This window comes from Rissa tridactyla, chromosome 1 (genome assembly GCF_028500815.1).
Source record: "Rissa tridactyla isolate bRisTri1 chromosome 1, bRisTri1.patW.cur.20221130, whole genome shotgun sequence".
NCBI classification, from domain to species: domain Eukaryota; kingdom Metazoa; phylum Chordata; class Aves; order Charadriiformes; family Laridae; genus Rissa; species Rissa tridactyla.
In genome coordinates, this window is record NC_071466.1 from 87350754 (window position 1) to 87356783 (window position 6030).

Here is a 6030-nt window from a genome sequence, read left to right on the forward strand (position 1 = left end):
GCCCGTTCCCTGCAGGGTGACCTACAGCTCAGCAAGGCCTTGGTGCAGCGAGGCCCACAGACCCCACGCACCAGAGGCACGGGGGCTACCGGCCACCACAAACTGGCACCCAGGGAGTATGGTGCAGTGAGCGACCAGCTTAAAACCCTGTAAACCCTACCCGTGCTGGGCAGGCAGGCAGGTGGAGAGCCCATCTGGGGCGGGGGGGGAGGGCGGGGAAAAGCAAACCGAGACTTATCGCATTAAAGGAAATGATGAAAAACTCGGTGTGAAAGCAAAATACTAATGTTCGGCTTAAAACGTATTTCACCGCTGGTTCCACTGGGGCTCGAACCCAGGACCTTCTGCGTGTAAAGCAGACGTGATAACCACTACACTATGGAACCGCCACGTTCAGCTGCCACTGCCGCGCTGCCCTTATCGACGAGACGCCGTCTCGCCTCCCCGCCGCCCCGCCCGCTCCGCGCGCCGCAGCCGCGTGGGCAGGCAGCCGTTGGGCGGGCGGGCCGCCAGCAGGGGGCTCCCCGCGCTCGCGCTCCCCGCCTCACGGCGCCGGACGGCGGCGTTTCGGCCTGCGCGGCTCGGCCTGGGGCGGGGGGTAGACGGGACGTGTCTTTTTTGTTATCCGTTATTAACGCCGGGCAAGCAAGAACCGCCTCGTTTCATCCGTTAGGTTTTACCGAGGACTTTGCGCTGCTCGCATTACCTCAGTCCTCACCATACCAAATCCTCGCAACGGGAGTGGCTTGTCAAAGGTACAAATTAAGGCACCTGCGCAGTGTTGACAGGGCTGTGGTTAAAAGTAATGAACAAAAGCTATTATTTGGACTATAAAAGATAGGTTTGTTAATTTTCAGAAGCATGTGGTGCCTATAAGGAAAACAGTTTTATTGTTTGTAGCTAAATATCATAGTTGGCTTCACTCTTGAATAATATTTTGCAGGTGGTTTACTGTTACAAGGTAGAATACTGACTTTTTGTCATTAGAATGAATTTCATAAGGTTATGGTGAAATAGATGTGAAAAAAGCAATTTCCATAGACTTTGTTGCCCCCCTGCCATGTATGTGATGGCTGCTCATAGTAGTTGGCAATTCCCAGTCTTTAAAAAACGATAAAAAATAATTTTTAAAAATCCCTTTACATACTGATCACTAGCGTGTGAGTCAAATCTGTGTACCCTCCTGATCTGGAGAGTCTGATTTAACCAAGAGGCACCTTTTGGGAAGAGAGAGTCTGGTAGGCTTGAGGTTTCCGGGCATAGGTTTTGCACTTTCTGTGCAGCTTATGGTTCACCAGACGAATAAAATGCAGATCATGCTGTTATTAGGCAGCTTTTGCGCCCGTTTCTTTTTCCTCATGTTTCTTTACTAAGATTTGGCAGAACCTGAGTGCTGTAGATAGGTATCATCTCTACAGGCTCTAAGTGGAGGCTGGAGCTAACTTGTGAGGGAGGTAGAGTGTGCAAATTAGGTGATTGGTCATTGCTTCCCAGAATAATCTGCATTCAGCTGATAATTTGGGGTATTTTCCTTTTTTAAAAAAATTGTTCTCATTTTGCAGAAGGTATCCTCATGCTTTCATAGTGTTCTGGTCTAGTTTCTTGGCCTTCAGGAGTTGGGAGGCTCTATAGCTGCCTTTCTTTCACATTTCTGATTTTGTGTTCTTTTTGGCAAGGATGCTGCTAGTTTTGATGTCTTTTATTTATTCATCATCTCACCCAGAATTGTTAGTGGGGGGAAGATTTCTTTTCCTGTTCACTGAAGTTAACCTACTCCTCCTGATTTGTGAGAACAGATTTCTGTCATCTCACTGACTGAGACAGAGTTTAGAATTGTTCTGGACATTTATTTCTCTCTTCATTTCTTCTGTTCTTTTTATTCTTTCTGCTTGTGACTGGATGTCCAGGTCTCTCAGGCAGGCACTTGTCCACTAGCTAGTACTTAAAATACTTCCTTGGGTCACATGAAGATACTTCTTTGAGCTTGGAAGTGTAAGAGGAGGGGAACCACAGCCAGGTCTCAGAGAAGGACCATATTCTCTTTGACTATGATTATCTTCAGTCTTTCTGAAAAATACCGGTTACATCACTTTGTAGTGGGTGATTCTGAGAAATAGGCCTGAAGCAGAATTTGAATTATGTATGTGGAGTGCCTGCATGGAGGCTTGCTCAGGAGATTAATGTTTCCAAAGTATTTGAAAAACAGAATACGTGCTACTACATCAGGAAGGGTTGCTTGTAAAGGGATGTCCCGATTTCTGCACTAGCAACGTAACTGGGGTTTTTTCTTGTCAGTCATGCTAGGCTGCTCAACAACATATTGTCAGAATTTTTTTAACTACTTTCTTTTTCATCTGTTGATGCTTGCTAAAACCCTTGTCAGCATCTTAAATTGTGCGTGTGATGCATGACTGATGAACAAAAAAGCAGTAGTATATGTGTCCTTGTTGGTCAGACTGGTATGCTCTCTTTGCCCTGTGGAGAAAGGAGAATGGTCTTGTTTGGTACAGCCTACGTCCTTGGGCTTGAACAGGAAAGGTTAATTTGGAAAGCACATTTGTATTTCCTCAAGTTGCATGTTATTGTGATCCCCAAACGTAACTGGAGAGGTGGCTCAGTCCAGCAAGACTGACTCTTGATCAGGTTGCTTGGTCACATCAGACCACTGAGACAGAGGACGAACAAATTCCTTGAATAACAAAAGAAAACTCACAGTGGAGGCTTTATGCCCTACAGAACCTAACAGCTAAGGGTTTGATCCCTCTACCATTGATCTTGGATGAAAAGTTTCTGATGGATTTTTTGGCCATTGGAACAAACCTTCTAGCCTCTCATTATGCAGAGATCTTGGTAAATGCCAATATAGATGAATTTATCAGGTACAGTAAATGTTTTATAAATAACATGTATCCCCAGAGTGCAGTGGAAAGAGGTTATGATGTATTTTTGCTTGCATGCATTTTGGCAGAACAGCGTGATCATACATAAATGATTAGCTACTGTAACTCTGATCAGGGAAAGTGCATCCTGCCAGAAAAACAAACATCAAAACTCTTCTGGGTCATGCAGAATTATCACGCCTGGTATGTATTCCATTTACTGTCTCGTCTCACAGGAGAGGAACAGCTTTGAAAGTGGAAACTTGTGTCTGGGACTCCAGAACCTCAAAGAACTAGCTCAGTCAGTCAAACCAGTGCATTCACACAGTGCCTTCTGCTTTGCTGGTTTGGCACTTTAAATATCTTTTGCACATTAATAAATGTATCTGTTCTGTCACACTAAGGACAGTTATCTGTCCAAAAAGATGATTTGATCACTCTGTTCGTCACAGCAGTGGTTGATGCCTTTAGAACTATCACCAGACTAACGGCAACAATTTCTTGAAAATACCATGTTGCAGTATTATTAGACCTTGGGGGCAGGGGCAGGAGGGTGAAGATGTTGCTTTGTTTGTCTCTGTTCTCAGAAATCTTTTGCTCCTACCAGTCCTGGTGGGACTCCATCACATGGAGAGGCTGCAAAGAAAAGGGGGCAGCGATCCCCATCTTGTGCCCATCCATGTGGAGCTGCCTCCCACCACAGCATGCTTTGTGGTCCTCTGTGGTCCTCTTCGGACCCACAAGCACCCCCCTGCTGACCCCACAGAAGTGGCTGCTGTGCTCAGTTCCATCATTGCACAGCAGCAAACAGCCCCTTCTGGCTTTCAGAGAAGGGTGGAAGGACAGACTGGGGGTAAAGGTGGTGTATAGGTGCCAAGGACTGGGCTCAAGAGTATAATGGTAATATTACAATACCATGCTTCTACTGACATATGATATTTTTGAGTGGTTTGTTGTTGTATGTGTTCAAAATCGCAGTGTGCCCACACTATTGAAATAATGCCCTATGCCAGAGGCAGCAGATTCCTCAGGGGCTGTTGTGCTAGCAGTGGGTAATAACAAATCGCCTTGGGTGTGACAGCTCTGCCCTTCCCTGGGCATCTGTGCAGTCAACTAACAGCCCGTGTGTCCTGGTTTGAGTACACTGTGGCCAGCATGGTGAGGAGCTGGGTCAGAGGTGCCAGGGGTCACGGTTTGATTTCAAAGCATGCAGTGCCACGGCTTCCTGACTGCACAGAGGAGCAATGCTGCAGTGTTCTCAGCTTGTCCGATCCCTTTCCAGTAGTCGAATGAGGAGTAGACAAGCCAAACCATGAACCGAGTCCGCTGAATTCCAGTCACACATTTGTGGGGAGAACATGTGCATGCACGTGAAGAAATGAAATTGAAATGTACAGGCATTACAGCAGTGCTTCTGTGGAAAAAATGAGTGCTTCATACTTTTTCCATTATCTGGGTATGACAGTGTTTTGGAGAACACCTATATCGCTAATATGCAGATACAATGTCTCATAGTAAATTCAGTATTTCTTCCCTTAAGGGCTTTCGTAAGCATGCCAGTTACATCAGAGAACCAAATACCTGGACAGCCCTTAGGTTTTTTTCCAGTGTGCTAGATCTGCTAAAATGCAAATCATTGCCTCAACACAGCAGAAAGGCCGTTCCTCTTGAAAGAGATCATGTGACTTCCGATGCAAAGCAGATAACTTCAGCCCATCCCTTTCTCTGCCTGAGATTCAGGAGGCATGGTGACAAAACAGCTCTTCAACAGCACACGTACAGTGCAGCTGGAGGGCTGCAGCCATGAGCTTTCACATCAGGCTGGACGATGAAAACGGCATTTTCCCCTGACTGTTTCTGAAGAGCAGTGCTCAAGAAATTTCCTCTCGGGAAGCTGTATAAATAGGTGGAGAGCAAGTGCATTGCAGCTCCTGAGCTCCAGAGCCCCAGAGAGAATTGGAGCACCTGTTCTGCAGAGCTGCACCCCTCATTGTGCAGTTCTGCTTCCAAAAAGGGGCTGCTTTCTCTTAAAAAAAGAATCTTCTAAAGATACTCTTGTGGAAAAAATCTCGGTATTGCTGAAGCAGAAAGAAAAAGCAGGTAATATCTTTGCGTGGGGTATATATATATATATATATTTAGTTTGCTTTTAAAGAGCAAGTTTACTTCATCCTAAGTCTGTGCAGGGAATAACAGATCTGTGTGGGACTATTTATGATTTTACCCTGAGAAAAATCAGTGTGCTTCAAGTTATAAAGTTTGACCTGGACTGGATCAGTTATCCAGAACTTCTTAGTACAGATGAGATCGAATAGCTTTGAGACTACTATTTATTTTAGGAAAAAAGTATTCTTGCAATGATAATTTTGAACCTTTTTCTGATGCTTAACTTAAACTTTATTAAAACCAATATCAATTTCAGCTGAAGCATGAATTTCATTTTTAAACTGGCTCAGGTTTCAACACATATTTACTTTATCCTAGAGCTTTGCTTTTTCACCACTTTCCCCCTTCAAGTAAGGAGAATTAAATGGGATGTCATTAAGACCCTGGTCATTAACTGCAAGATAGTGCGTGATTCAGAATTTCCTTTTCCTCCAGGATAATAAGCTACAACAGTTGTTGACTTTTATGCTCCAGTTGGGTCCAGTCTACTAGAGCTAACTTTGCTTCAGGATTTTTAGTTTTATCCTTGTTTCCTGAAGGAATCCCCCTAGAGGCATTTAACATTTCTGGAAAGTGATATGATGGCTTGGCTTATACTTCAGGGTGATCTGCACCCCATTTCTGCACTTGTATTTGCTACTCCCCTTTTTCTTAAAAAACATTGTCCCCAAAGTCATCTTGCTGCACAAAAAATGAGGCTACTTGCTGTATTTGTTTATTTTCTGCACAAAGTAAGTGTAAAAGTTTTGTGTAAATGTATCCTTTATTGATTGTAAGTAGCATGAACTGGCTTTTTCCTATAATTTTTCTACAGATCCTCTTTTGGGTTTGCATGCAGTTCCTCAACTCAACGATTGCTTGAACAATCTCTGCATGTTCACACCTTTGCAGCTTTTGCTTTAATTTCTTTTTCCAGTGCATTTTTGTGCTCAGGAATATGAGTCCACTTTAATGAGATGGTCCGTCTTCATCCTGCTCTCTTTCA

At 44.3% G+C, this 6030-nt stretch overlaps 1 non-coding gene across 1 annotated transcript; it reads right to left on the reverse strand.

Annotated features, from left to right (window-relative positions):
• Nucleotides 1–313: 313 nt before the first annotated feature.
• TRNAV-UAC (transfer RNA valine (anticodon UAC)) lies at nt 314–386 on the reverse strand. Its single transcript has one exon. It is a non-coding gene; the product is annotated as a tRNA-Val (tRNA).
• Nucleotides 387–6030: the final 5644 nt, after the last annotated feature.